Consider the following 19,951-nt stretch of genomic DNA (forward strand, 5'->3'; position numbering starts at 1 on the left):
AGCAAGCAGTGATAGTGCCCATGAAGGGGACCTTGTTGGGCCCGCCCCTTTCACGGTTATCGCTTCTCGGCCTTTTGGCTAAGATCAAGTGTAGTATCTGTTCTTATCAGTTTAATATCTGATACGTCCCCTATCTGGGGACCATATATTAAATGGATTTTTGAGAACGGGGGCCGATTTCGAAGCTTGCTTCCGTCGCCCTATGCATTGACCCGATATGGCAGTATCTTCGGGTACAGTGCACCACCCCCTTACAGGGTTAAAAAGAAAGATTCCTACTTTCATTGCTACCTGCTTGCTGGCTAGCCAGCTAGCCAGCCCTGTGGGCCTTGCTGCTGCTGCTGCAGCCAAAAAACAAAAGGTGGTGCTGCTGCTGCTTCTGCTGCTTCTGCTTCTGCTTGTGTCTGGCCGCTGTTGGAGCGTCCAGGCACAGGACTTCTGCTGCTGCTGACTAAATGGCCTCCTTAATTGGATCATTTGAGTAGCCAGCACACCTGTGCAGGTAGGGCATGACATGATAGGCAGCTGCCTTGATAGCGGGTGGGTGCTGAATGTTCCTAATTGACAAAATAAGATTAATGCTTATGAAGAAATATAAAATCTCATCCCTTCCCCAATATCGCGCCACACCCCTACCCCTTAATTCCCTGGTTGAACTTGATGGACATATATCTTTTTTCGACCGTACTAACTATGTAACTATGTAACATAACATGGGGGGGGTCTCCTGGCTGTTCACACAGGTGTGTCATTGCTGTACATTGACCATGCATTGCTTCTGTGGTATTGCAAAGGCAAAGACAAATGCTTCCAGCCATCCATTGCACTAATGGATTGGTCATCAGCTGGCTGTCTATGTCCCGCATCAATATAGACCAAAGTACAGAGGGTTAGGCTATGCTATTGTGCACCTACCTGATGCATCAGAAGGTGCGAGGCCCTTGCTAAATTCTGTGCACAGACTTTGAGATCTATACTTTAGACTGTATCTAAACCTGCTCCAACATGGACTGACATTCTGGCCTACTTTCAGCCGATGCGACTTGTCTGTCGCTGAACAGTCGCTTTTTATGTATTCAGCACCTATGTATAATGTTGTAAAAATGCTCTAGAAGCTAAAGTCGCAGAAATGTCACACATATTTGGCCTGCAACTTTCTGTGCGACAAATTCAGACAGGAAAAATCAGTATAAATCCTTAGAAAATTATCCCCCAGTGTCTCCATCTGCTGGCGGTATTGAATAAGCATTGCTGCACTGATGGGGTATGCATTAGACGAAAAAAAAGAAGAAAAAGAAGAATAATACGCCCAGAAAAGAGGCGAAAAGGAGAAAAACGTAAAAAAACGTGAAAAAAAAGTAAGAGGAAGAGAAGGGAAAAAAAGGTGGAAATGGGTTTAAAAGTGATTTCGGCGGAGAAATATATATATATATATATATATATATATATATATATATATATATACGCGCACACACACACATATATATAAACGTATTCTCCGTTGAGATATTGCAGCCGCTGCTGTGTCCAGGCCCAGGAGCCTTAGCACTGTGCTGTGATGTCACTCAATACCACTGACATCACTAGGTGTAAACAACATCTCTCCTTTGCTGTGTATGTGACTATGGAGCTGTTTGGTGATGTCGTCTATTATGGCCTTCATAGAAGCAACAGGAGATTGTTGCATCCATCTAGAACCCTCAGAACTACAGTGCTATGATGTCACTCACTTCCACAGGCCTTGCAGAGTGTAAACAACAACAACCCAGCTTTGTTGTGTATGTAACCATAGGGATTTGTGATGTCACCTAGAACCTTCACAGCAGCGACAGCTTTATGAGGAGCATCAGCACTGCTCTGCCTGAGCAGAACCATCACCGCCATAGGTTGTCAAATAACCCGGATTTAACCCACACAGGTAAGTCCAATGGGGTGCAGGCATGTCCTCTATGCTTACAGCTTCCCGTGGGTGTTGGTTTGATACCGTTTGGGGACAGCCAAGGAGGCATCTGCAGGCAACAAAGGTAGGTGTGTGCTTGTGTGTGTGTTTCCTATGCAGATCCTAAGCCCAGTGTCACATGCAAGTAGGAGGAGTAAGAAGGGTTCCTGGCAAATCCGGGTTATGGATTGCATTTAAAAAGGCCCCGTGGGAGTGCAATGGGCCCCTGTCTTGCTGCTTAGCAATAATGGTATGGGTTTAGGTTCTGCTGTGTGTACTGGTGGTTGACTGCCCCCCAGCCCAGAGTGTGCATGGAAAATTGTCTGGCAGCCTCCCTGACAGCAAGCAGTGATAGTGCCCATGAAGGGGACCTTGTTGGGCCCGCCCCTTTCACGGTTATCGCTTCTCGGCCTTTTGGCTAAGATCAAGTGTAGTATCTGTTCTTATCAGTTTAATATCTGATACGTCCCCTATCTGGGGACCATATATTAAATGGATTTTTGAGAACGGGGGCCGATTTCGAAGCTTGCTTCCGTCGCCCTATGCATTGACCCGATATGGCAGTATCTTCGGGTACAGTGCACCACCCCCTTACAGGGTTAAAAAGAAAGATTCCTACTTTCATTGCTACCTGCTTGCTGGCTAGCCAGCTAGCCAGCCCTGTGGGCCTTGCTGCTGCTGCTGCAGCCAAAAAACAAAAGGTGGTGCTGCTGCTGCTTCTGCTGCTTCTGCTTCTGCTTGTGTCTGGCCGCTGTTGGAGCGTCCAGGCACAGGACTTCTGCTGCTGCTGACTAAATGGCCTCCTTAATTGGATCATTTGAGTAGCCAGCACACCTGTGCAGGTAGGGCATGACATGATAGGCAGCTGCCTTGATAGCGGGTGGGTGCTGAATGTTCCTAATTGACAAAATAAGATTAATGCTTATGAAGAAATATAAAATCTCATCCCTTCCCCAATATCGCGCCACACCCCTACCCCTTAATTCCCTGGTTGAACTTGATGGACATATGTCTTTTTTCGACCGTACTAACTATGTAACTATGTAACATAACATGGGGGGGGTCTCCTGGCTGTTCACACAGGTGTGTCATTGCTGTACATTGACCATGCATTGCTTCTGTGGTATTGCAAAGGCAAAGACAAATGCTTCCAGCCATCCATTGCACTAATGGATTGGTCATCAGCTGGCTGTCTATGTCCCGCATCAATATAGACCAAAGTACAGAGGGTTAGGCTATGCTATTGTGCACCTACCTGATGCATCAGAAGGTGCGAGGCCCTTGCTAAATTCTGTGCACAGACTTTGAGATCTATACTTTAGACTGTATCTAAACCTGCTCCAACATGGACTGACATTCTGGCCTACTTTCAGCCGATGCGACTTGTCTGTCGCTGAACAGTCGCTTTTTATGTATTCAGCACCTATGTATAATGTTGTAAAAATGCTCTAGAAGCTAAAGTCGCAGAAATGTCACACATATTTGGCCTGCAACTTTCTGTGCGACAAATTCAGACAGGAAAAATCAGTATAAATCCTTAGAAAATTATCCCCCAGTGTCTCCATCTGCTGGCGGTATTGAATAAGCATTGCTGCACTGATGGGGTATGCATTAGACGAAAAAAAAGAAGAAAAAGAAGAATAATACGCCCAGAAAAGAGGCGAAAAGGAGAAAAACGTAAAAAAACGTGAAAAAAAAGTAAGAGGAAGAGAAGGGAAAAAAAGGTGGAAATGGGTTTAAAAGTGATTTCGGCGGAGAAATATATATATATATATATATATATATATATATATATATATATACGCGCACACACACACATATATATAAACGTATTCTCCGTTGAGATATTGCAGCCGCTGCTGTGTCCAGGCCCAGGAGCCTTAGCACTGTGCTGTGATGTCACTCAATACCACTGACATCACTAGGTGTAAACAACATCTCTCCTTTGCTGTGTATGTGACTATGGAGCTGTTTGGTGATGTCGTCTATTATGGCCTTCATAGAAGCAACAGGAGATTGTTGCATCCATCTAGAACCCTCAGAACTACAGTGCTATGATGTCACTCACTTCCACAGGCCTTGCAGAGTGTAAACAACAACAACCCAGCTTTGTTGTGTATGTAACCATAGGGATTTGTGATGTCACCTAGAACCTTCACAGCAGCGACAGCTTTATGAGGAGCATCAGCACTGCTCTGCCTGAGCAGAACCATCACCGCCATAGGTTGTCAAATAACCCGGATTTAACCCACACAGGTAAGTCCAATGGGGTGCAGGCATGTCCTCTATGCTTACAGCTTCCCGTGGGTGTTGGTTTGATACCGTTTGGGGACAGCCAAGGAGGCATCTGCAGGCAACAAAGGTAGGTGTGTGCTTGTGTGTGTGTTTCCTATGCAGATCCTAAGCCCAGTGTCACATGCAAGTAGGAGGAGTAAGAAGGGTTCCTGGCAAATCCGGGTTATGGATTGCATTTAAAAAGGCCCCGTGGGAGTGCAATGGGCCCCTGTCTTGCTGCTTAGCAATAATGGTATGGGTTTAGGTTCTGCTGTGTGTACTGGTGGTTGACTGCCCCCCAGCCCAGAGTGTGCATGGAAAATTGTCTGGCAGCCTCCCTGACAGCAAGCAGTGATAGTGCCCATGAAGGGGACCTTGTTGGGCCCGCCCCTTTCACGGTTATCGCTTCTCGGCCTTTTGGCTAAGATCAAGTGTAGTATCTGTTCTTATCAGTTTAATATCTGATACGTCCCCTATCTGGGGACCATATATTAAATGGATTTTTGAGAACGGGGGCCGATTTCGAAGCTTGCTTCCGTCGCCCTATGCATTGACCCGATATGGCAGTATCTTCGGGTACAGTGCACCACCCCCTTACAGGGTTAAAAAGAAAGATTCCTACTTTCATTGCTACCTGCTTGCTGGCTAGCCAGCTAGCCAGCCCTGTGGGCCTTGCTGCTGCTGCTGCAGCCAAAAAACAAAAGGTGGTGCTGCTGCTGCTTCTGCTGCTTCTGCTTCTGCTTGTGTCTGGCCGCTGTTGGAGCGTCCAGGCACAGGACTTCTGCTGCTGCTGACTAAATGGCCTCCTTAATTGGATCATTTGAGTAGCCAGCACACCTGTGCAGGTAGGGCATGACATGATAGGCAGCTGCCTTGATAGCGGGTGGGTGCTGAATGTTCCTAATTGACAAAATAAGATTAATGCTTATGAAGAAATATAAAATCTCATCCCTTCCCCAATATCGCGCCACACCCCTACCCCTTAATTCCCTGGTTGAACTTGATGGACATATGTCTTTTTTCGACCGTACTAACTATGTAACTATGTAACATAACATGGGGGGGGTCTCCTGGCTGTTCACACAGGTGTGTCATTGCTGTACATTGACCATGCATTGCTTCTGTGGTATTGCAAAGGCAAAGACAAATGCTTCCAGCCATCCATTGCACTAATGGATTGGTCATCAGCTGGCTGTCTATGTCCCGCATCAATATAGACCAAAGTACAGAGGGTTAGGCTATGCTATTGTGCACCTACCTGATGCATCAGAAGGTGCGAGGCCCTTGCTAAATTCTGTGCACAGACTTTGAGATCTATACTTTAGACTGTATCTAAACCTGCTCCAACATGGACTGACATTCTGGCCTACTTTCAGCCGATGCGACTTGTCTGTCGCTGAACAGTCGCTTTTTATGTATTCAGCACCTATGTATAATGTTGTAAAAATGCTCTAGAAGCTAAAGTCGCAGAAATGTCACACATATTTGGCCTGCAACTTTCTGTGCGACAAATTCAGACAGGAAAAATCAGTATAAATCCTTAGAAAATTATCCCCCAGTGTCTCCATCTGCTGGCGGTATTGAATAAGCATTGCTGCACTGATGGGGTATGCATTAGACGAAAAAAAAGAAGAAAAAGAAGAATAATACGCCCAGAAAAGAGGCGAAAAGGAGAAAAACGTAAAAAAACGTGAAAAAAAAGTAAGAGGAAGAGAAGGGAAAAAAAGGTGGAAATGGGTTTAAAAGTGATTTCGGCGGAGAAATATATATATATATATATATATATATATATATATATATATATATACGCGCACACACACACATATATATAAACGTATTCTCCGTTGAGATATTGCAGCCGCTGCTGTGTCCAGGCCCAGGAGCCTTAGCACTGTGCTGTGATGTCACTCAATACCACTGACATCACTAGGTGTAAACAACATCTCTCCTTTGCTGTGTATGTGACTATGGAGCTGTTTGGTGATGTCGTCTATTATGGCCTTCATAGAAGCAACAGGAGATTGTTGCATCCATCTAGAACCCTCAGAACTACAGTGCTATGATGTCACTCACTTCCACAGGCCTTGCAGAGTGTAAACAACAACAACCCAGCTTTGTTGTGTATGTAACCATAGGGATTTGTGATGTCACCTAGAACCTTCACAGCAGCGACAGCTTTATGAGGAGCATCAGCACTGCTCTGCCTGAGCAGAACCATCACCGCCATAGGTTGTCAAATAACCCGGATTTAACCCACACAGGTAAGTCCAATGGGGTGCAGGCATGTCCTCTATGCTTACAGCTTCCCGTGGGTGTTGGTTTGATACCGTTTGGGGACAGCCAAGGAGGCATCTGCAGGCAACAAAGGTAGGTGTGTGCTTGTGTGTGTGTTTCCTATGCAGATCCTAAGCCCAGTGTCACATGCAAGTAGGAGGAGTAAGAAGGGTTCCTGGCAAATCCGGGTTATGGATTGCATTTAAAAAGGCCCCGTGGGAGTGCAATGGGCCCCTGTCTTGCTGCTTAGCAATAATGGTATGGGTTTAGGTTCTGCTGTGTGTACTGGTGGTTGACTGCCCCCCAGCCCAGAGTGTGCATGGAAAATTGTCTGGCAGCCTCCCTGACAGCAAGCAGTGATAGTGCCCATGAAGGGGACCTTGTTGGGCCCGCCCCTTTCACGGTTATCGCTTCTCGGCCTTTTGGCTAAGATCAAGTGTAGTATCTGTTCTTATCAGTTTAATATCTGATACGTCCCCTATCTGGGGACCATATATTAAATGGATTTTTGAGAACGGGGGCCGATTTCGAAGCTTGCTTCCGTCGCCCTATGCATTGACCCGATATGGCAGTATCTTCGGGTACAGTGCACCACCCCCTTACAGGGTTAAAAAGAAAGATTCCTACTTTCATTGCTACCTGCTTGCTGGCTAGCCAGCTAGCCAGCCCTGTGGGCCTTGCTGCTGCTGCTGCAGCCAAAAAACAAAAGGTGGTGCTGCTGCTGCTTCTGCTGCTTCTGCTTCTGCTTCTGCTTGTGTCTGGCCGCTGTTGGAGCGTCCAGGCACGGGACTTCTGCTGCTGCTGACTAAATGGCCTCCTTAATTGGATCATTTGAGTAGCCAGCACACCTGTGCAGGTAGGGCATGACATGATAGGCAGCTGCCTTGATAGCGGGTGGGTGCTGAATGTTCCTAATTGACAAAATAAGATTAATGCTTATGAAGAAATATAAAATCTCATCCCTTCCCCAATATCGCGCCACACCCCTACCCCTTAATTCCCTGGTTGAACTTGATGGACATATGTCTTTTTTCGACCGTACTAACTATGTAACTATGTAACATAACATGGGGGGGGTCTCCTGGCTGTTCACACAGGTGTGTCATTGCTGTACATTGACCATGCATTGCTTCTGTGGTATTGCAAAGGCAAAGACAAATGCTTCCAGCCATCCATTGCACTAATGGATTGGTCATCAGCTGGCTGTCTATGTCCCGCATCAATATAGACCAAAGTACAGAGGGTTAGGCTATGCTATTGTGCACCTACCTGATGCATCAGAAGGTGCGAGGCCCTTGCTAAATTCTGTGCACAGACTTTGAGATCTATACTTTAGACTGTATCTAAACCTGCTCCAACATGGACTGACATTCTGGCCTACTTTCAGCCGATGCGACTTGTCTGTCGCTGAACAGTCGCTTTTTATGTATTCAGCACCTATGTATAATGTTGTAAAAATGCTCTAGAAGCTAAAGTCGCAGAAATGTCACACATATTTGGCCTGCAACTTTCTGTGCGACAAATTCAGACAGGAAAAATCAGTATAAATCCTTAGAAAATTATCCCCCAGTGTCTCCATCTGCTGGCGGTATTGAATAAGCATTGCTGCACTGATGGGGTATGCATTAGACGAAAAAAAAGAAGAAAAAGAAGAATAATACGCCCAGAAAAGAGGCGAAAAGGAGAAAAACGTAAAAAAACGTGAAAAAAAAGTAAGAGGAAGAGAAGGGAAAAAAAGGTGGAAATGGGTTTAAAAGTGATTTCGGCGGAGAAATATATATATATATATATATATATATATATATATATATATATATACGCGCACACACACACATATATATAAACGTATTCTCCGTTGAGATATTGCAGCCGCTGCTGTGTCCAGGCCCAGGAGCCTTAGCACTGTGCTGTGATGTCACTCAATACCACTGACATCACTAGGTGTAAACAACATCTCTCCTTTGCTGTGTATGTGACTATGGAGCTGTTTGGTGATGTCGTCTATTATGGCCTTCATAGAAGCAACAGGAGATTGTTGCATCCATCTAGAACCCTCAGAACTACAGTGCTATGATGTCACTCACTTCCACAGGCCTTGCAGAGTGTAAACAACAACAACCCAGCTTTGTTGTGTATGTAACCATAGGGATTTGTGATGTCACCTAGAACCTTCACAGCAGCGACAGCTTTATGAGGAGCATCAGCACTGCTCTGCCTGAGCAGAACCATCACCGCCATAGGTTGTCAAATAACCCGGATTTAACCCACACAGGTAAGTCCAATGGGGTGCAGGCATGTCCTCTATGCTTACAGCTTCCCGTGGGTGTTGGTTTGATACCGTTTGGGGACAGCCAAGGAGGCATCTGCAGGCAACAAAGGTAGGTGTGTGCTTGTGTGTGTGTTTCCTATGCAGATCCTAAGCCCAGTGTCACATGCAAGTAGGAGGAGTAAGAAGGGTTCCTGGCAAATCCGGGTTATGGATTGCATTTAAAAAGGCCCCGTGGGAGTGCAATGGGCCCCTGTCTTGCTGCTTAGCAATAATGGTATGGGTTTAGGTTCTGCTGTGTGTACTGGTGGTTGACTGCCCCCCAGCCCAGAGTGTGCATGGAAAATTGTCTGGCAGCCTCCCTGACAGCAAGCAGTGATAGTGCCCATGAAGGGGACCTTGTTGGGCCCGCCCCTTTCACGGTTATCGCTTCTCGGCCTTTTGGCTAAGATCAAGTGTAGTATCTGTTCTTATCAGTTTAATATCTGATACGTCCCCTATCTGGGGACCATATATTAAATGGATTTTTGAGAACGGGGGCCGATTTCGAAGCTTGCTTCCGTCGCCCTATGCATTGACCCGATATGGCAGTATCTTCGGGTACAGTGCACCACCCCCTTACAGGGTTAAAAAGAAAGATTCCTACTTTCATTGCTACCTGCTTGCTGGCTAGCCAGCTAGCCAGCCCTGTGGGCCTTGCTGCTGCTGCTGCAGCCAAAAAACAAAAGGTGGTGCTGCTGCTGCTTCTGCTGCTTCTGCTTCTGCTTGTGTCTGGCCGCTGTTGGAGCGTCCAGGCACAGGACTTCTGCTGCTGCTGACTAAATGGCCTCCTTAATTGGATCATTTGAGTAGCCAGCACACCTGTGCAGGTAGGGCATGACATGATAGGCAGCTGCCTTGATAGCGGGTGGGTGCTGAATGTTCCTAATTGACAAAATAAGATTAATGCTTATGAAGAAATATAAAATCTCATCCCTTCCCCAATATCGCGCCACACCCCTACCCCTTAATTCCCTGGTTGAACTTGATGGACATATGTCTTTTTTCGACCGTACTAACTATGTAACTATGTAACATAACATGGGGGGGGTCTCCTGGCTGTTCACACAGGTGTGTCATTGCTGTACATTGACCATGCATTGCTTCTGTGGTATTGCAAAGGCAAAGACAAATGCTTCCAGCCATCCATTGCACTAATGGATTGGTCATCAGCTGGCTGTCTATGTCCCGCATCAATATAGACCAAAGTACAGAGGGTTAGGCTATGCTATTGTGCACCTACCTGATGCATCAGAAGGTGCGAGGCCCTTGCTAAATTCTGTGCACAGACTTTGAGATCTATACTTTAGACTGTATCTAAACCTGCTCCAACATGGACTGACATTCTGGCCTACTTTCAGCCGATGCGACTTGTCTGTCGCTGAACAGTCGCTTTTTATGTATTCAGCACCTATGTATAATGTTGTAAAAATGCTCTAGAAGCTAAAGTCGCAGAAATGTCACACATATTTGGCCTGCAACTTTCTGTGCGACAAATTCAGACAGGAAAAATCAGTATAAATCCTTAGAAAATTATCCCCCAGTGTCTCCATCTGCTGGCGGTATTGAATAAGCATTGCTGCACTGATGGGGTATGCATTAGACGAAAAAAAAGAAGAAAAAGAAGAATAATACGCCCAGAAAAGAGGCGAAAAGGAGAAAAACGTAAAAAAACGTGAAAAAAAAGTAAGAGGAAGAGAAGGGAAAAAAAGGTGGAAATGGGTTTAAAAGTGATTTCGGCGGAGAAATATATATATATATATATATATATATATATATATATATATATATATATATATATATACGCGCACACACACACATATATATAAACGTATTCTCCGTTGAGATATTGCAGCCGCTGCTGTGTCCAGGCCCAGGAGCCTTAGCACTGTGCTGTGATGTCACTCAATACCACTGACATCACTAGGTGTAAACAACATCTCTCCTTTGCTGTGTATGTGACTATGGAGCTGTTTGGTGATGTCGTCTATTATGGCCTTCATAGAAGCAACAGGAGATTGTTGCATCCATCTAGAACCCTCAGAACTACAGTGCTATGATGTCACTCACTTCCACAGGCCTTGCAGAGTGTAAACAACAACAACCCAGCTTTGTTGTGTATGTAACCATAGGGATTTGTGATGTCACCTAGAACCTTCACAGCAGCGACAGCTTTATGAGGAGCATCAGCACTGCTCTGCCTGAGCAGAACCATCACCGCCATAGGTTGTCAAATAACCCGGATTTAACCCACACAGGTAAGTCCAATGGGGTGCAGGCATGTCCTCTATGCTTACAGCTTCCCGTGGGTGTTGGTTTGATACCGTTTGGGGACAGCCAAGGAGGCATCTGCAGGCAACAAAGGTAGGTGTGTGCTTGTGTGTGTGTTTCCTATGCAGATCCTAAGCCCAGTGTCACATGCAAGTAGGAGGAGTAAGAAGGGTTCCTGGCAAATCCGGGTTATGGATTGCATTTAAAAAGGCCCCGTGGGAGTGCAATGGGCCCCTGTCTTGCTGCTTAGCAATAATGGTATGGGTTTAGGTTCTGCTGTGTGTACTGGTGGTTGACTGCCCCCCAGCCCAGAGTGTGCATGGAAAATTGTCTGGCAGCCTCCCTGACAGCAAGCAGTGATAGTGCCCATGAAGGGGACCTTGTTGGGCCCGCCCCTTTCACGGTTATCGCTTCTCGGCCTTTTGGCTAAGATCAAGTGTAGTATCTGTTCTTATCAGTTTAATATCTGATACGTCCCCTATCTGGGGACCATATATTAAATGGATTTTTGAGAACGGGGGCCGATTTCGAAGCTTGCTTCCGTCGCCCTATGCATTGACCCGATATGGCAGTATCTTCGGGTACAGTGCACCACCCCCTTACAGGGTTAAAAAGAAAGATTCCTACTTTCATTGCTACCTGCTTGCTGGCTAGCCAGCTAGCCAGCCCTGTGGGCCTTGCTGCTGCTGCTGCAGCCAAAAAACAAAAGGTGGTGCTGCTGCTGCTTCTGCTGCTTCTGCTTCTGCTTGTGTCTGGCCGCTGTTGGAGCGTCCAGGCACAGGACTTCTGCTGCTGCTGACTAAATGGCCTCCTTAATTGGATCATTTGAGTAGCCAGCACACCTGTGCAGGTAGGGCATGACATGATAGGCAGCTGCCTTGATAGCGGGTGGGTGCTGAATGTTCCTAATTGACAAAATAAGATTAATGCTTATGAAGAAATATAAAATCTCATCCCTTCCCCAATATCGCGCCACACCCCTACCCCTTAATTCCCTGGTTGAACTTGATGGACATATGTCTTTTTTCGACCGTACTAACTATGTAACTATGTAACATAACATGGGGGGGGTCTCCTGGCTGTTCACACAGGTGTGTCATTGCTGTACATTGACCATGCATTGCTTCTGTGGTATTGCAAAGGCAAAGACAAATGCTTCCAGCCATCCATTGCACTAATGGATTGGTCATCAGCTGGCTGTCTATGTCCCGCATCAATATAGACCAAAGTACAGAGGGTTAGGCTATGCTATTGTGCACCTACCTGATGCATCAGAAGGTGCGAGGCCCTTGCTAAATTCTGTGCACAGACTTTGAGATCTATACTTTAGACTGTATCTAAACCTGCTCCAACATGGACTGACATTCTGGCCTACTTTCAGCCGATGCGACTTGTCTGTCGCTGAACAGTCGCTTTTTATGTATTCAGCACCTATGTATAATGTTGTAAAAATGCTCTAGAAGCTAAAGTCGCAGAAATGTCACACATATTTGGCCTGCAACTTTCTGTGCGACAAATTCAGACAGGAAAAATCAGTATAAATCCTTAGAAAATTATCCCCCAGTGTCTCCATCTGCTGGCGGTATTGAATAAGCATTGCTGCACTGATGGGGTATGCATTAGACGAAAAAAAAGAAGAAAAAGAAGAATAATACGCCCAGAAAAGAGGCGAAAAGGAGAAAAACGTAAAAAAACGTGAAAAAAAAGTAAGAGGAAGAGAAGGGAAAAAAAGGTGGAAATGGGTTTAAAAGTGATTTCGGCGGAGAAATATATATATATATATATATATATATATATATATATATACGCGCACACACACACATATATATAAACGTATTCTCCGTTGAGATATTGCAGCCGCTGCTGTGTCCAGGCCCAGGAGCCTTAGCACTGTGCTGTGATGTCACTCAATACCACTGACATCACTAGGTGTAAACAACATCTCTCCTTTGCTGTGTATGTGACTATGGAGCTGTTTGGTGATGTCGTCTATTATGGCCTTCATAGAAGCAACAGGAGATTGTTGCATCCATCTAGAACCCTCAGAACTACAGTGCTATGATGTCACTCACTTCCACAGGCCTTGCAGAGTGTAAACAACAACAACCCAGCTTTGTTGTGTATGTAACCATAGGGATTTGTGATGTCACCTAGAACCTTCACAGCAGCGACAGCTTTATGAGGAGCATCAGCACTGCTCTGCCTGAGCAGAACCATCACCGCCATAGGTTGTCAAATAACCCGGATTTAACCCACACAGGTAAGTCCAATGGGGTGCAGGCATGTCCTCTATGCTTACAGCTTCCCGTGGGTGTTGGTTTGATACCGTTTGGGGACAGCCAAGGAGGCATCTGCAGGCAACAAAGGTAGGTGTGTGCTTGTGTGTGTGTTTCCTATGCAGATCCTAAGCCCAGTGTCACATGCAAGTAGGAGGAGTAAGAAGGGTTCCTGGCAAATCCGGGTTATGGATTGCATTTAAAAAGGCCCCGTGGGAGTGCAATGGGCCCCTGTCTTGCTGCTTAGCAATAATGGTATGGGTTTAGGTTCTGCTGTGTGTACTGGTGGTTGACTGCCCCCCAGCCCAGAGTGTGCATGGAAAATTGTCTGGCAGCCTCCCTGACAGCAAGCAGTGATAGTGCCCATGAAGGGGACCTTGTTGGGCCCGCCCCTTTCACGGTTATCGCTTCTCGGCCTTTTGGCTAAGATCAAGTGTAGTATCTGTTCTTATCAGTTTAATATCTGATACGTCCCCTATCTGGGGACCATATATTAAATGGATTTTTGAGAACGGGGGCCGATTTCGAAGCTTGCTTCCGTCGCCCTATGCATTGACCCGATATGGCAGTATCTTCGGGTACAGTGCACCACCCCCTTACAGGGTTAAAAAGAAAGATTCCTACTTTCATTGCTACCTGCTTGCTGGCTAGCCAGCTAGCCAGCCCTGTGGGCCTTGCTGCTGCTGCTGCAGCCAAAAAACAAAAGGTGGTGCTGCTGCTGCTTCTGCTGCTTCTGCTTCTGCTTGTGTCTGGCCGCTGTTGGAGCGTCCAGGCACAGGACTTCTGCTGCTGCTGACTAAATGGCCTCCTTAATTGGATCATTTGAGTAGCCAGCACACCTGTGCAGGTAGGGCATGACATGATAGGCAGCTGCCTTGATAGCGGGTGGGTGCTGAATGTTCCTAATTGACAAAATAAGATTAATGCTTATGAAGAAATATAAAATCTCATCCCTTCCCCAATATCGCGCCACACCCCTACCCCTTAATTCCCTGGTTGAACTTGATGGACATATGTCTTTTTTCGACCGTACTAACTATGTAACTATGTAACATAACATGGGGGGGGTCTCCTGGCTGTTCACACAGGTGTGTCATTGCTGTACATTGACCATGCATTGCTTCTGTGGTATTGCAAAGGCAAAGACAAATGCTTCCAGCCATCCATTGCACTAATGGATTGGTCATCAGCTGGCTGTCTATGTCCCGCATCAATATAGACCAAAGTACAGAGGGTTAGGCTATGCTATTGTGCACCTACCTGATGCATCAGAAGGTGCGAGGCCCTTGCTAAATTCTGTGCACAGACTTTGAGATCTATACTTTAGACTGTATCTAAACCTGCTCCAACATGGACTGACATTCTGGCCTACTTTCAGCCGATGCGACTTGTCTGTCGCTGAACAGTCGCTTTTTATGTATTCAGCACCTATGTATAATGTTGTAAAAATGCTCTAGAAGCTAAAGTCGCAGAAATGTCACACATATTTGGCCTGCAACTTTCTGTGCGACAAATTCAGACAGGAAAAATCAGTATAAATCCTTAGAAAATTATCCCCCAGTGTCTCCATCTGCTGGCGGTATTGAATAAGCATTGCTGCACTGATGGGGTATGCATTAGACGAAAAAAAAGAAGAAAAAGAAGAATAATACGCCCAGAAAAGAGGCGAAAAGGAGAAAAACGTAAAAAAACGTGAAAAAAAAGTAAGAGGAAGAGAAGGGAAAAAAAGGTGGAAATGGGTTTAAAAGTGATTTCGGCGGAGAAATATATATATATATATATATATATATATATATATATATATATATATATACGCGCACACACACACATATATATAAACGTATTCTCCGTTGAGATATTGCAGCCGCTGCTGTGTCCAGGCCCAGGAGCCTTAGCACTGTGCTGTGATGTCACTCAATACCACTGACATCACTAGGTGTAAACAACATCTCTCCTTTGCTGTGTATGTGACTATGGAGCTGTTTGGTGATGTCGTCTATTATGGCCTTCATAGAAGCAACAGGAGATTGTTGCATCCATCTAGAACCCTCAGAACTACAGTGCTATGATGTCACTCACTTCCACAGGCCTTGCAGAGTGTAAACAACAACAACCCAGCTTTGTTGTGTATGTAACCATAGGGATTTGTGATGTCACCTAGAACCTTCACAGCAGCGACAGCTTTATGAGGAGCATCAGCACTGCTCTGCCTGAGCAGAACCATCACCGCCATAGGTTGTCAAATAACCCGGATTTAACCCACACAGGTAAGTCCAATGGGGTGCAGGCATGTCCTCTATGCTTACAGCTTCCCGTGGGTGTTGGTTTGATACCGTTTGGGGACAGCCAAGGAGGCATCTGCAGGCAACAAAGGTGTGTGCTTGTGTGTGTGTTTCCTATGCAGATCCTAAGCCCAGTGTCACATGCAAGTAGGAGGAGTAAGAAGGGTTCCTGGCAAATCCGGGTTATGGATTGCATTTAAAAAGGCCCCGTGGGAGTGCAATGGGCCCCTGTCTTGCTGCTTAGCAATAATGGTATGGGTTTAGGTTCTGCTGTGTGTACTGGTGGTTGACTGCCCCCCAGCCCAGAGTGTGCATGGAAAATTGTCTGGCAGCCTCCCTGACAGCAAGCAGTGATAGTGCCCATGAAGGGGACCTTGTTGGGCCCGCCCCTTTCACGGTTATCGCTTCTCGGCCTTTTGGCTAAGATCAAGTGTAGTATCTGTTCTTATCAGTTTAATATCTGATACGTCCCCTATCTGGGGACCATATATTAAATGGATTTTTGAGAACGGGGGCCGATTTCGAAGCTTGCTTCCGTCGCCCTATGCATTGACCCGATATGGCAGTATCTTCGGGTACAGTGCACCACCCCCTTACAGGGTTAAAAAGAAAGATTCCTACTTTCATTGCTACCTGCTTGCTGGCTAGCCAGCTAGCCAGCCCTGTGGGCCTTGCTGCTGCTGCTGCAGCCAAAAAACAAAAGGTGGTGCTGCTGCTGCTTCTGCTGCTTCTGCTTCTGCTTGTGTCTGGCCGCTGTTGGAGCGTCCAGGCACAGGACTTCTGCTGCTGCTGACTAAATGGCCTCCTTAATTGGATCATTTGAGTAGCCAGCACACCTGTGCAGGTAGGGCATGACATGATAGGCAGCTGCCTTGATAGCGGGTGGGTGCTGAATGTTCCTAATTGACAAAATAAGATTAATGCTTATGAAGAAATATAAAATCTCATCCCTTCCCCAATATCGCGCCACACCCCTACCCCTTAATTCCCTGGTTGAACTTGATGGACATATGTCTTTTTTCGACCGTACTAACTATGTAACTATGTAACATAACATGGGGGGGGTCTCCTGGCTGTTCACACAGGTGTGTCATTGCTGTACATTGACCATGCATTGCTTCTGTGGTATTGCAAAGGCAAAGACAAATGCTTCCAGCCATCCATTGCACTAATGGATTGGTCATCAGCTGGCTGTCTATGTCCCGCATCAATATAGACCAAAGTACAGAGGGTTAGGCTATGCTATTGTGCACCTACCTGATGCATCAGAAGGTGCGAGGCCCTTGCTAAATTCTGTGCACAGACTTTGAGATCTATACTTTAGACTGTATCTAAACCTGCTCCAACATGGACTGACATTCTGGCCTACTTTCAGCCGATGCGACTTGTCTGTCGCTGAACAGTCGCTTTTTATGTATTCAGCACCTATGTATAATGTTGTAAAAATGCTCTAGAAGCTAAAGTCGCAGAAATGTCACACATATTTGGCCTGCAACTTTCTGTGCGACAAATTCAGACAGGAAAAATCAGTATAAATCCTTAGAAAATTATCCCCCAGTGTCTCCATCTGCTGGCGGTATTGAATAAGCATTGCTGCACTGATGGGGTATGCATTAGACGAAAAAAAAGAAGAAAAAGAAGAATAATACGCCCAGAAAAGAGGCGAAAAGGAGAAAAACGTAAAAAAACGTGAAAAAAAAGTAAGAGGAAGAGAAGGGAAAAAAAGGTGGAAATGGGTTTAAAAGTGATTTCGGCGGAGAAATATATATATATATATATATATATATATATATATATATATATATACGCGCACACACACACATATATATAAACGTATTCTCCGTTGAGATATTGCAGCCGCTGCTGTGTCCAGGCCCAGGAGCCTTAGCACTGTGCTGTGATGTCACTCAATACCACTGACATCACTAGGTGTAAACAACATCTCTCCTTTGCTGTGTATGTGACTATGGAGCTGTTTGGTGATGTCGTCTATTATGGCCTTCATAGAAGCAACAGGAGATTGTTGCATCCATCTAGAACCCTCAGAACTACAGTGCTATGATGTCACTCACTTCCACAGGCCTTGCAGAGTGTAAACAACAACAACCCAGCTTTGTTGTGTATGTAACCATAGGGATTTGTGATGTCACCTAGAACCTTCACAGCAGCGACAGCTTTATGAGGAGCATCAGCACTGCTCTGCCTGAGCAGAACCATCACCGCCATAGGTTGTCAAATAACCCGGATTTAACCCACACAGGTAAGTCCAATGGGGTGCAGGCATGTCCTCTATGCTTACAGCTTCCCGTGGGTGTTGGTTTGATACCGTTTGGGGACAGCCAAGGAGGCATCTGCAGGCAACAAAGGTAGGTGTGTGCTTGTGTGTGTGTTTCCTATGCAGATCCTAAGCCCAGTGTCACATGCAAGTAGGAGGAGTAAGAAGGGTTCCTGGCAAATCCGGGTTATGGATTGCATTTAAAAAGGCCCCGTGGGAGTGCAATGGGCCCCTGTCTTGCTGCTTAGCAATAATGGTATGGGTTTAGGTTCTGCTGTGTGTACTGGTGGTTGACTGCCCCCCAGCCCAGAGTGTGCATGGAAAATTGTCTGGCAGCCTCCCTGACAGCAAGCAGTGATAGTGCCCATGAAGGGGACCTTGTTGGGCCCGCCCCTTTCACGGTTATCGCTTCTCGGCCTTTTGGCTAAGATCAAGTGTAGTATCTGTTCTTATCAGTTTAATATCTGATACGTCCCCTATCTGGGGACCATATATTAAATGGATTTTTGAGAACGGGGGCCAATTTCGAAGCTTGCTTCCGTCGCCCTATGCATTGACCCGATATGGCAGTATCTTCGGGTACAGTGCACCACCCCCTTACAGGGTTAAAAAGAAAGATTCCTACTTTCATTGCTACCTGCTTGCTGGCTAGCCAGCTAGCCAGCCCTGTGGGCCTTGCTGCTGCTGCTGCAGCCAAAAAACAAAAGGTGGTGCTGCTGCTGCTTCTGCTGCTTCTGCTTCTGCTTGTGTCTGGCCGCTGTTGGAGCGTCCAGGCACAGGACTTCTGCTGCTGCTGACTAAATGGCCTCCTTAATTGGATCATTTGAGTAGCCAGCACACCTGTGCAGGTAGGGCATGACATGATAGGCAGCTGCCTTGATAGCGGGTGGGTGCTGAATGTTCCTAATTGACAAAATAAGATTAATGCTTATGAAGAAATATAAAATCTCATCCCTTCCCCAATATCGCGCCACACCCCTACCCCTTAATTCCCTGGTTGAACTTGATGGACATATGTCTTTTTTCGACCGTACTAACTATGTAACTATGTAACATAACATGGGGGGGGTCTCCTGGCTGTTCACACAGGTGTGTCATTGCTGTACATTGACCATGCATTGCTTCTGTGGTATTGCAAAGGCAAAGACAAATGCTTCCAGCCATCCATTGCACTAATGGATTGGTCATCAGCTGGCTGTCTATGTCCCGCATCAATATAGACCAAAGTACAGAGGGTTAGGCTATGCTATTGTGCACCTACCTGATGCATCAGAAGGTGCGAGGCCCTTGCTAAATTCTGTGCACAGACTTTGAGATCTATACTTTAGACTGTATCTAAACCTGCTCCAACATGGACTGACATTCTGGCCTACTTTCAGCCGATGCGACTTGTCTGTCGCTGAACAGTCGCTTTTTATGTATTCAGCACCTATGTATAATGTTGTAAAAATGCTCTAGAAGCTAAAGTCGCAGAAATGTCACACATATTTGGCCTGCAACTTTCTGTGCGACAAATTCAGACAGGAAAAATCAGTATAAATCCTTAGAAAATTATCCCCCAGTGTCTCCATCTGCTGGCGGTATTGAATAAGCATTGCTGCACTGATGGGGTATGCATTAGACGAAAAAAAAGAAGAAAAAGAAGAATAATACGCCCAGAAAAGAGGCGAAAAGGAGAAAAACGTAAAAAAACGTGAAAAAAAAGTAAAAGGAAGAGAAGGGAAAAAAAGGTGGAAATGGGTTTAAAAGTGATTTCGGCGGAGAAATATATATATATATATATATATATATATATATATATATATATATACGCGCACACACACACATATATATAAACGTATTCTCCGTTGAGATATTGCAGCCGCAGCTGTGTCCAGGCCCAGGAGCCTTAGCACTGTGCTGTGATGTCACTCAATACCACTGACATCACTAGGTGTAAACAACATCTCTCCTTTGCTGTGTATGTGACTATGGAGCTGTTTGGTGATGTCGTCTATTATGGCCTTCATAGAAGCAACAACCCTCAGAACTACAGTGCTATGATGTCACTCACTT

General features: G+C 45.7%; 9 non-coding genes across 9 annotated transcripts; all 9 read left to right on the forward strand.

Moving 5' to 3' along the window:
* Positions 1–58: 58 nt before the first annotated feature.
* Positions 59–249, forward strand: LOC130324045 (U2 spliceosomal RNA). Its single transcript, XR_008869196.1, has one exon. It is a non-coding gene; the product is annotated as a U2 spliceosomal RNA (small nuclear RNA).
* Positions 250–2,337: 2,088 nt separating this feature from the next.
* Positions 2,338–2,528, forward strand: LOC130324048 (U2 spliceosomal RNA). The gene has a single exon (XR_008869199.1). It is a non-coding gene; the product is annotated as a U2 spliceosomal RNA (small nuclear RNA).
* Positions 2,529–4,614: 2,086 nt separating this feature from the next.
* On the forward strand, positions 4,615–4,805 carry LOC130324049 (U2 spliceosomal RNA). The gene has a single exon (XR_008869200.1). It is a non-coding gene; the product is annotated as a U2 spliceosomal RNA (small nuclear RNA).
* Positions 4,806–6,893: 2,088 nt separating this feature from the next.
* Positions 6,894–7,084, forward strand: LOC130324050 (U2 spliceosomal RNA). The gene has a single exon (XR_008869201.1). It is a non-coding gene; the product is annotated as a U2 spliceosomal RNA (small nuclear RNA).
* Positions 7,085–9,178: 2,094 nt separating this feature from the next.
* On the forward strand, positions 9,179–9,369 carry LOC130324034 (U2 spliceosomal RNA). The gene has a single exon (XR_008869186.1). It is a non-coding gene; the product is annotated as a U2 spliceosomal RNA (small nuclear RNA).
* A 2,100-nt stretch (positions 9,370–11,469) lies between these two features.
* Positions 11,470–11,660, forward strand: LOC130324035 (U2 spliceosomal RNA). The gene has a single exon (XR_008869187.1). It is a non-coding gene; the product is annotated as a U2 spliceosomal RNA (small nuclear RNA).
* Positions 11,661–13,742: 2,082 nt separating this feature from the next.
* LOC130324036 (U2 spliceosomal RNA) lies at positions 13,743–13,933 on the forward strand. Its single transcript, XR_008869188.1, has one exon. It is a non-coding gene; the product is annotated as a U2 spliceosomal RNA (small nuclear RNA).
* Positions 13,934–16,021: 2,088 nt separating this feature from the next.
* On the forward strand, positions 16,022–16,212 carry LOC130324037 (U2 spliceosomal RNA). The gene has a single exon (XR_008869189.1). It is a non-coding gene; the product is annotated as a U2 spliceosomal RNA (small nuclear RNA).
* Positions 16,213–18,300: 2,088 nt separating this feature from the next.
* On the forward strand, positions 18,301–18,491 carry LOC130324033 (U2 spliceosomal RNA). The gene has a single exon (XR_008869185.1). It is a non-coding gene; the product is annotated as a U2 spliceosomal RNA (small nuclear RNA).
* The last annotated feature ends 1,460 nt before the right edge of the window (positions 18,492–19,951 follow it).

Source organism: Hyla sarda, unplaced genomic scaffold (genome assembly GCF_029499605.1).
Source record: "Hyla sarda isolate aHylSar1 unplaced genomic scaffold, aHylSar1.hap1 scaffold_2575, whole genome shotgun sequence".
In the NCBI taxonomy this organism is placed as follows: Eukaryota; Metazoa; Chordata; class Amphibia; order Anura; family Hylidae; genus Hyla; species Hyla sarda.